Source organism: Trachurus japonicus, unplaced genomic scaffold, assembly GCF_045865225.1.
Source record: "Trachurus japonicus isolate A0001 unplaced genomic scaffold, Traja_1.0 AP030467.1".
Classification (NCBI taxonomy): domain Eukaryota; kingdom Metazoa; phylum Chordata; class Actinopteri; order Carangiformes; family Carangidae; genus Trachurus; species Trachurus japonicus.
In genome coordinates this window covers 1-10,617 of record NW_028220600.1, presented here as the reverse complement: position 1 = coordinate 10,617, position 10,617 = coordinate 1, and the positions used below count along the sequence as shown (strand labels likewise).

Below are 10,617 nucleotides of genomic sequence, written 5' to 3'. Positions count from 1 at the left end.
ATAGTTATTACATAGTAATCAGATAGTTATAATGATCCTGTTCCTTAATACTATGTATTGCTGATGCCCTATGATGTGAGCACTAAGAACTGATTATATTATGAGCACTAACTACCTTGTGCCATCGCAAACGTGTGTTATGGCCTAACAAATGTATATTTATTAATGTGTCTTTGGTATTTTAGCTCTGTTGCTCTTTTTTAAGGTTGACCTTTATCATCAGGCAGAGGGACTGGCAATGAAAACTAGCTTATTTAGCGAACTCGGGTGCATTTACATTTGTTTTTTTACAATGTTTTATTAATGTACATTGTCCCTTGTCAAATAAATTAAACTGAAACTGAATTAAGAGGACTGGGACTGAGCACAGTGATGGTCTTGTAAACGTTCTTGCTTTGGTTTGGTCTCGGTCTCAGACTTGGTCTTGATTCTGTCTCGGGTTAGATGGTCTTGACTACAACACTTCTCCGTATGTGTTAGTTAGAAGGATGTTGGACTCACAGGGAACAGAGGAACAGACGTCGTCTTCTCTTTCTTCTCTGACATTTGCAGGTTGAATGTCGCAACTTGCTTCGCATGTTCGCGCTGCTCGTTCAGCTTCACCTGCAGGACGAAGACAGGAAACAGAAAAACTCCTCAGTCATATTCACATCCACTGAGTTCAGTTTAGTTTAGTTTGGTTTATGTGTTTATGTGAAAAGTGACAATGAATATTCATCCAAAAACCTTGTAACACAATGTAAATAAAGGCTAATTTCCATCTGTAAACAGCAGGACGTGTTCTCACCATGCAGAGGGCTTCAGCTCTGTAATTAACAGTTGGAACATGCTGATGTGTTTTAGAGGCTCTTTGTTTTACTGAGCCATAAAATAACAGAACAAACACTATGTAAGCAGTTTGTTTGATTCTCAATTAGGATTTCCCAAGTGTCCCACACTTCTCTCCCAGTGTGGAGAGGGGGATGAACCTCTCCTTGTTTGATGTTGTCATAACATACTGTAAGGCTTTTCTCACTTCTGCTTCTGGCTGTTTCAGCGTTGGCTTGACAACTATGATTATGTTTACATCACTTTTAAGTTGATGGAATGAAAAAAGTATTTTAAAAAGTTGGATTAGAAATAAAGAGTATGTCTGAATATTGAAACATTTTCCAGCCATCCCCCTCCTCGCCTGCACACCAGGGTTGTTATAGTTAACAAAGACTGAGACTAAAACTAAAACTACCAGAGAAAAATGAATTTAGTTTACAGAAACTAAATAAAAACTACAATAAACAAAGAACAAAACCAACAAACAAACTGTACTGAACTGCAGATACAGTAAAATCAGCTTTGATTTCATTGTCATTTCATTTTCTCCCTCGATCAGAGTCCTGTTCAATATTTGCGTGCATTTCCCACCTTCTTGAGACGTCCCTTTCTTATTTGCAGCGGTTTTCAAAACCTGTTTGTTGCTGCTAGTCGTAGCCATCTGCATTACTGCTCAACACAGTCATGCTTGTTTGTTCATTTCGCCTTGCAATCGGTTCCCAAGGTTTCGTGCTACTGTTTTCCTTCATGTTCAGGTTTGTGGGGGCAAAAACATTGCCCTCTGCCGAGGAGTAAGAAACACCAAAGACCTACCAAGGGTTTGGGGATTTATTACAACCCTTTGTCTAACCAAAGGAAACAATCAGTAAATAATAAACAATGATCATCAAAATAAAGACAGAGTAACAGCTGACCCTTATTGATTAAATGATCATTCCTTTGTTTTGATTTGTTGATGATTAAACAGACTAAAACCAAAATTTTCCCTTACAAGTTCCAGGTTGCTGAGTCCGCTACTGTATACACTGTACACTTATGACTGTACACACACATTTCTCTTTTCACGTGCTTATAGCTGAACTCTTTTTAAGAACTTAAAACTTTATCTATTTTCTTTTATTTGCTCTTGCTTTTTTGTGTTTGTTTTTATTCTGTTTTATGCTTCTCTCTCTTTTTTTTTTTAATGTTTTGTCTTTATGTAAAGCACATTGAGTTGCCTTGGTATGAAATGCGCTATATGAATAAAGATGCCTTGCCTTGCCTTGCCTTACACCGTCACACAGCAACAACATCTTTGTCAAATTTGCTGACGACACTACAGTAGTGGGGCTCATCCACAACAATGAGTCTGCCCCTGTCCACATCAGAGGAGATGTAGAACACACATTTCCAGTGACCTCACCTGGTCCACCAACACCACCCACCGCCCTGGTGAAGAAAGGTCAACAGCGCCTGTACTTTTTAAGAGCAATGAGAAAAGCCAATCTGCCCCAGAAACTGCTCCAGACATTTTAAACCTGTGCCATACAAACATCATAGTGTGGTTCAACAGTTGCACTGCAGCTGACAGAAAAGCTCTGGACAGAGTCAGGAAGTCAGCCCAGAAAATAACACACACACACACACAACTGCCGTCACTCCCCGACATACTACTGTATACCACACCAGATGCCAACAACGAGCACAAAACAGAACCCAGGACAGTTTCCACCCAGGCCGCTGTTCAGGGCCGGTTCTAGGCGGCATATATGAGGGGGCAGTCAGAGATGTGAAGGGGGCATCATGTGAACACATCATGCTCCAGCACTTTTTTTTCTCTGTGCTTATAGTAACTTCATTGAATTGGGTTGTTGACTATGTGTCCCCCAACCTGGAGAAGTGGATTGCACTTTGTCAGACCTCTACCTTCAGACCTGTCCAACTAGGGGCCGGGGGGCCAACCAGGGTCTTAGAGCCCAAATTTGTTACTGTCGTAATGCAAAGAGCCACATTATATGGGGGGGGGGGGGTGCATGTACTTGAAGATGCATTGCAAACCCAGAGGGGGTGAAAAAGGTGAGTAGCTAAACCCCTGTAGGGGGGTCTGGGGGTTTCCCCCCCAGAAAATTTTTGTGATTTTAAAATGTGAGTGAAGCATTCTGGTGTACTCTGAGAGGAGGAGGGGGGGGGTCTACTATGGTCAAGATTTACAAAACTGAAAGGTAGTCTGATGAATACTAAAAAAAAAGAAATTTTTGTGCTACTGCAGATAATTTTGTCAACTTGTAGATTACATGCTGCTATTCCAACATGCCGCTATTTCGACATTGACTTCTAATTGTTGGAATAGCGGCATTAACATTATTTTTCAAGCGTCCCACTATTCCGACATTTTTTTATTTTCATTGTCGGAGTAGCGGCACTTTACTATTTTTCAAACATTCCGCTTTTCCGACATTGATTGATTACGTTATAGTCAGACGTGTCCTGATTTTTTTTTTTCATCTGAGACACTGTTTCTCATACACACATACATAGGCCTATTAGAGAAGAAAAAAAACAAACCCTCCAAGTTTAAAAACACACCGGCAGCAGCACACACTGATCTGCAGCTACTGAGACTGGTATTATTCTGTCACCTGCGTTAACGAGGTGCACGTGAGTTTGGAGCTGACAAGAGAATAAAGAGTGAGACAACGTGGCCCTGAGAAGGAACTGTGAAGGACGGTAGAGATGCCGTGTAGCTATCTCGCTTTCTTTCCCCCGCCCTCTGCCCGTTGTCTTCGTTGTCACTTTGTTGTCGCTCCACAGAGCACATGGCTAATTAATATGCACGTGCTGACCATATATGGTTGTGTCTAGACATTCCGGGGACGGAATATGAGGTGTGTTCAAGTGTGCACCATTCTTGGATCCAGTTTGATTTATCAAAGTGAAATTGCGGAGAGTTGTGCACGCACAGTTTGATAGATCTGAAAAAGGTGTAAATATGTTGGGTGTCTTTTCTCCGTAGGCCTAAGCAAAACATTTAGTAGCAGTAGCAGTTACTTACAGTTTTGATAAATGAGGCCCCAGGCCCTGAGCCCAGAGCCCAGACGCTCTGCTCGCGGCTCATCCGCGGCGCTGTCCGTGGTGCTGAAGGTGACAGGTTAACTTGACAAACAAACTGCTGTTTGTTTATCATGTGTGTCAGTTTTGTTTGTGACTTGATAGTTTAGTTGTTGAGATTAAGAACATCACTCCCTCACCAAGAGAGAGAGAGACGCGCCTGTATCGCAGCTGTAAAAAAAAAAAAAAAGACGACTTGTCGGAATAGCGGTATCAAAAAGTGTCGGACTACCGGCATGTCTAGATAGAGGGATGTCTGAATAGCGGGCGGACCCCCAACTTAACCTCTTTCTCTTTGGTAGGCTATTATACACATTTTTTGAGTATATTAAAATGTGCTTTCTCAACTTCTAAAATTTGGATTTGAGGCGGCAAGACATTTATTTGGGGGGGCACTGCCCCCTCTTGCCCCTGCGTAGAGCCGGCCCCGCCGCTGTTTGTTCTCACTGCTGCCCTCTGGGAGGCGCTACAGTCCAACACAGTCCCACAGCTCCAGACTGACCAACAGCTTCTACCCCAGCGCCATCAGGCAACTCAACTCTTACACACACACACAGAACTGCCACACGCCTCCCACACTGACACTGACTGACTGCACTTAAAAAATTGACTGCTGCACTTTAGAGGACTGTGCAATATTGAATTTTATTATTGTTCTGTTGTTGTTGCTTGTGTGTCTTTCTTTTTTATTTTCACTGATGTTTTTTAACCACATGGAGGTTTGGAGTTCAGGGTTTCCCCCAGAAAACTTGTTAAGCCCGGTGGTAGGGTGGCACCGGCGGCCCATCCGCGGGCCACCGGTGCCCAAGCGTGTTTTTTTGTGACAGGGGCCTGACCCTGACCGATGGCAGGGCCCTGTAGGGAACAGATTCATTAATGGAGCAGTAGCATTTAGCAGGTGTGATTCCATAAGGCCTTAAGATCAATGTTAAAAGTTGACTGGAAATTTGAAAATATTATCATAAACATCTGTTATTATAAGACTTTATGTAACTTAAACACCAGCTATAGCAGAGTCTTACAGAAAGGCACTCTTGAAATGCTGTTAAAAGTTAAAAGTAGGCCTAATAATTATAATTATAAAAACATATTTAAATAACATCAACTGTTTGCATTAAAAACTAAAAAACAACTGCCTGGTGTCTCCATTGTTAAAGTCTAGCCTTATTTCCATGGCTGTATTATAGATCCATCATCCATGTTTCGTTTTTTTTAAATTTATTTTGCTCCGAGATTTTTTACATCTGGAGTCACGTGCACATGACGTACCACGCTCTTTTTCCGGTCAGTCGTCATGGAAACGTGACACTCATGGATCTACTAGAACAAACGTGTGTGATCGCGAACTTTACGAGCTGAAAAATGAAACAATGGATCATTTTCACATCAGGTCAAAGCCCCGCGGCTCACAGGAGTCCAGAGCTCTGACGCTGCAGGGGACGACATACTAACAGCTATAACGGCTACCAGCTAACAGCTAACAGCTACGAGCTACCAGCTAACAGCTAACAGCTACGAGCTAACAGCTAACAGCTAACAGCTGCAGCAGCTGACTGAGCCTCTGGAGCTGCGGCTCCGCTCACGTTAACATGGACTCGGTACGCTCCTCTCGGTCAGCTGGTGAAGCAGCGGTCTGATGCTGTCTATTGTCTGATGAGCATGATGTCCGTGAAAAAAGACACCTGATCACGTGTTTATGGAGTATAAAAACTGATTAAAAAAATTAATAAACGATGCTTAGCCTGGCGGGGGGGCAAGGAAGGCCTGGCGGGCCGCCAGGCTTATAATACACTGGGGGAAACCCTGGAGTTTAAAGCAGAAGTAAGCGATCCGGTGGTTTTGGCTAATGCTGCGTTCCAGGCAGGCTTTTGAAACCGTAAATTACAGCTTCAAGTCACGACTTTGTAGCGTTCCAGGCAACCCGTAAATCGTGTTTTTCCGACCTGTTTTACCTGTGAAAGTCACTATAACGGCCACTCGTAACTTCCGACCCGTGAACTCGTACCAGATCGAACTGGTACGACTTCACAGGTCGGAAAAACACGAGTTACGAGTTTCCTTGAACGCACCATAACTTCTTGTCAGCCGATGGAGTTAGCAGCCCCCGCCCTCATCATGGATCTATTGGTCCTCGTCCCTACGTCACCACATTCAGGCGCATCCCTTGGCTGCACACACAGAGAGGACTGCCCCTTTATGCCGTTCTCTCTCCTCATTGGATAAAGGTTGTAGGATACAAGGAAAGTTTTCTCCTGGGCTCAGAGCAGAGCAGAGTGACTGACAGACCCGTGTTTCAGACCAAACACTCTATAGAAGTGATTGCTGTCGGAAGATACAACTATTTAAGACTTAGATTAACACAAAAATATCGCTTACTTCTGCTTTAAATAACTATTACATTGATCCTCATTGAAGAGTTCATACGGATGCGACTGCTCAGCTCGCCATCTTGCCGGTGTAGATACCAAATGTGTCCGGGCTGCCATTTTCGTGTCAAACTGTTCAGAAGAGATGTGGCTTTTGACAAATGAGCGAAGTGACTAACTTCGCCAACATCCGCGGTAGCATCCAAGTAATTGCATTACGCCACCATGTGCCACGTCATCGCCAGTCGCGGCCCCGGACACATCTGGCAGCCCGGACACTGGAACCTCCACTTAGCCTGTATTTTATGATTTGCTAGAAATGGCTAAAGTTACAGGAAGATAATAATAATGCCACAGCCCAGTATGAGACTCAGCTTCTACAAATACAAGGCTTTCCTCCATTTTCATGGTGCTGTGCCTCACCTGTTCCTCCTCCACGCTCTGCTGCTCCCTCTGTTCGTCCTGCAGCAGCAGCAGTTTCTCCTGAGCCTCGTCCTCGGCCTGTTGCTGCTCCCTCAGAGACACCGGGACGTTCCTCTGTGCTCGCTGCATGCACAGGTAGCACAGCTCCTGCAACCAGGACGCCAGCTTTCAGCTTTAAATACAGTGCAGGGCTGCGGTTGTTGACATATTCAAGGTACAATAACAGGGATGGTGGCAGTGAGAGTAAACAGTTGAGCACACACTCATTCTCTCTGTGTTTTACTCAAGGAAACATTGAGTTTATAACTGTGCCACCTCACATACTGTAACTAAAAATCTCCTGTCTGCGGCTTTTTTATACTGAAACCGCTACAGTTGAAAATAACACCGTGGGAACAGAGAGACTAAAATCACAGTGAGTTTGCAGACAGGAAAATGAAGCAAACAAGACCACAGCTCCCTGGACAGAGACAGAGACGTGAGCCATAAAAACTGGACTCAGTCTGTCCACATGAAACTTGACGAGAGTTATTTCAAATGTAATTATTCAGTGTTATTTGGTCTCTGGAAGACCGGGGGCTTCTGGACTCACCTGTCCAGCACGGGCGTGGCCCGAGCAGCCGACATTCACCTGAGGTTCCTCCACTTTGGAGATGCAGGTGTCAGGCCTGGGAGCAGAAACAAGTGTAGTGTATTATCCACCTGAACATTTTTGCTTTAATATCTTCAATTATCTTGTGTTTTTCATGGTGTTTTCTTAGCCTAAAAGTTAACGGATATGTCAGAAGTCAGTCACCATTTGGATAGGAACTTCATTTGTGATAAGTAACAGTTTATAGTTAAATGGAATAAATATGAATAAATTCAGATGTTACAAGAGAAAAGGCACACGCATACATTTACAGCAAGATGTTTAGATTAGGTGTCTAGCAGTAGTGTGGAATGTACCCTGAGAAATGTGTTTCTTGTCATCTACCCATCTCTGTGGGTCTGGGTCATAGTTTTGGGGGATACTTGACACTGTTCTTTTTCTTGTAATAGACTCTTTTTGAATGCAAGAAAAGACGTGTCAGCGGTGATCCCTTCTTTTCATCAACACATCAATATACCACACAAGACACTTCACTGTTGTATAATGTGTTCAGACAGAGAGAGAGAGGTTCTCTGGCTTTTACTGGGGCACGAGGCCCAATAAATGAGCTGTGCCCCAGTAGAAATGTCTTATACAGTGGCATGCAAAAGTTTTGGCACCCTGTTGAATGAAGCTTTATTTCAAACATGTGAGTAATATATAACACATATAAAGCACTTGGTCAATGCAACCTTCAGGTTCAGGTTCAGGTTACTTTATTGATACCCAAGGGTAAACTAGTTTTGCAGTCGAGAGTTAAACAAGCAACAGAAAACAAACAATCAAATCAGAAACAGGACATTTAAAAAGAACACATACACATAAAACAAGAGACAGCTTGGGCTCGACAGAAAGTGCTGCAGTTCATGAAATAAATATAAAAAGTAAAAAAAAACATGAAACTAAAAACACATAATTAAAATAGTTTTTAAAAAAGAAGAATTAAAAACACCAAGAGCAAAATTTCCTATAAGTTAAGAGTAAATAAATAAAAGCAATGAGATAAAAAGGGGATACATCGTGCTCCGAAAAGTGACTTGTGCAGCTTTTGTGCAAACTACAGCTTGTTTACCAGTGTTACTGCAGCTGGAACAAAGCTGTTTTTATAACGTTTTGTTCTGCAGTTTGGTATTCTGCAATGCAACCTTGCATGTTTGAAAAGGAGTAGGAAGAAGCATTAGCTTATTAAAGCAGAAGTCAGCGATCCGGTGGTTTTGTCTAACTTCCTGTCAGCTGATGGAGTTAGCAGTCCCCGCCCTCGTCCCTACGTCACCACATTCAGGCGCATCCCTTGGCTGCACACACAGAGAGGACCGCCCCTTTATGCCGTTCTCTCTCCTCATTGGATAAAGGTTGTAGGATACAAGGAAAGTTTTCTCCTGGGCTCAGAGCAGAGCAGAGTGACTGAGAGACCCGTGTTTCAGACCAAACACGCTATAGAAGTGATTGCTGTCGGAAGATATAACTATTTAAGACTTATATTAACACAAATATTCCGCTTATTTCTGCTTTAACTACTACCCCGTCTCCACTTGGTACTTGTTTAGCCTACTTCCTGTGTGTCCTGTTTCTTTTTTTTTTTTTTAATGACATACTCCCAACACAAACAGACAAAAAACAACAACACAATTGCTAGTCAACAATACTGCGCAGCGATGGGTCGCGTCCTGTCTTTTTTTTTTGGCAAATTTAGGCAAATTCTGAGCAACAAACAGGAGAATAGGAAGACAAGACAGTTGACCTTATAATGTTCATTTTGCACCAGTTGAGGCTTGAACCAAAGACCATTGTCTATTGCACTGAGCTGATTGGCAAGTGGCAGTGCTACGGTGGCTTCACAAACTGAGTAAGCCATTCACTGTCTCGCAGGCAGATTTGAAACCACTGTGAAAAGAAAAATCTGTTTTTGAGGTAAAATTCTAATATCATCATGACATTTGTTTGACGAAGACAATCTGGTATTTTGATGTGTCATCATCATCACCCTTGTTGGGTCTTGAACCCACATCCTCTGACACAAAGAACCTGCTCCGAACTGACTGAGCAAATTGTCTGTGAGTCAGACCTGCTGTGTGACTTCTCAAATGGACTCAGGGAGTCACAAGCCAGGCAGCAGCTGTCAAAATGTCAGAAATTCTGTTATCTAAACAAAAATCTGATAATACATAAATTGCATCTAGACTGCCTTAAAATGTTGGTGATTTGTTTTTAATGATAAGTGTTTTGCTTCACAAGAGAAAATATGATGTTTAAAAATGCCACTCTTACATTGACTGCAGTTGTTCCCATGGGAGCAGAATTAAAAATGTTCTCAAAAATTCAGTTTTTGAGATAAAATTCTGATATTTGCCAAACTTCATCAACCATGACTCCAGAATATTGTCAATTTTTTTCAGGAAGATTGAAAATGTATTTAGCTGGAATTGGATGGTATATGTTTACAGTACTGTTTACAGTCAAACGTTTTCATGCACTGTAGGCTCAATTTTTGTTGATTAAAAATCAGAGAAAGAAAGTTTTGTGGAGGACAGTCTGGAGATGCTCTGTAGCAAGTTTGGTAACGATTGAGCAACAATTGTAGGAGGTTTTATAAGTTCTACAGTTTTTAAAAAAAAAACAGAGTGATGGACTCCATAATTTGTAATAAGTTTAAGTGGACAAAAGTTTCAGCAGTGTTGGGGCGACATTTTGGTGAAAGTTGCAAAAACTGTAGCATGTACCATTGGTTTGGTAGGAATTTTTTTTTAAGTTTTAAAACTTAAACGCTTATTTGTCCTTGGAGTTGAGTAAATCTGGCATGGGGTCGAACATTTCTGTCATTATATTATAAGCACTAACTACCTTGTGCCACCGCAAACGTGTGTTATGGCCTTACAAATATATATTTATTAATGTGAATTGAATGTGTCTTTGGTTTGGTGCTATCGTAAATGTGTCTATTGTCTTACAAATGTATATTTATTAATGTGTCTTTGGTATTTTACCTCATTGTTGCTTTTTTTTTAAAGGTTGCCTTTTGTCATCAGGCAGAGGGACTGGCGATGAAAACTAGCTTTTTAGCTAACTCGGGTGCATTTACATTTGTTTTTTACAATGTTTTATAAATGTACATTGTCCCTTGTCAATAAATTAAACTGAAACTGAAACTGTAAAGTTTGGGCGAAAGTTTTCGCCCATGGGCAGTAGGATTTCCTTGTAAGAAGAAAGGAGAAGAAGAAGAGGAATTCCTAGGAATAGTGTCTTGGCCCTAATAAAGAGTATAGAAACACAATGTGAAAACTCTAGTGTTGGTCACACCCC

At 42.0% G+C, this 10,617-nt stretch overlaps 1 long non-coding RNA gene across 1 annotated transcript; it reads right to left on the bottom strand.

The window, feature by feature from the left end:
* Positions 1–501: 501 nt before the first annotated feature.
* LOC146960364 (uncharacterized) lies at positions 502–7,365 on the bottom strand (the record flags this gene model as incomplete). Its single annotated transcript, XR_015035469.1, has 3 exons — positions 7,279–7,365; positions 6,687–6,833; positions 502–603 (listed from the first exon to the last, which is right to left on the bottom strand). It is a non-coding gene; the product is annotated as an uncharacterized LOC146960364 (long non-coding RNA).
* Between the last annotated feature and the right edge of the window lie 3,252 nt (positions 7,366–10,617).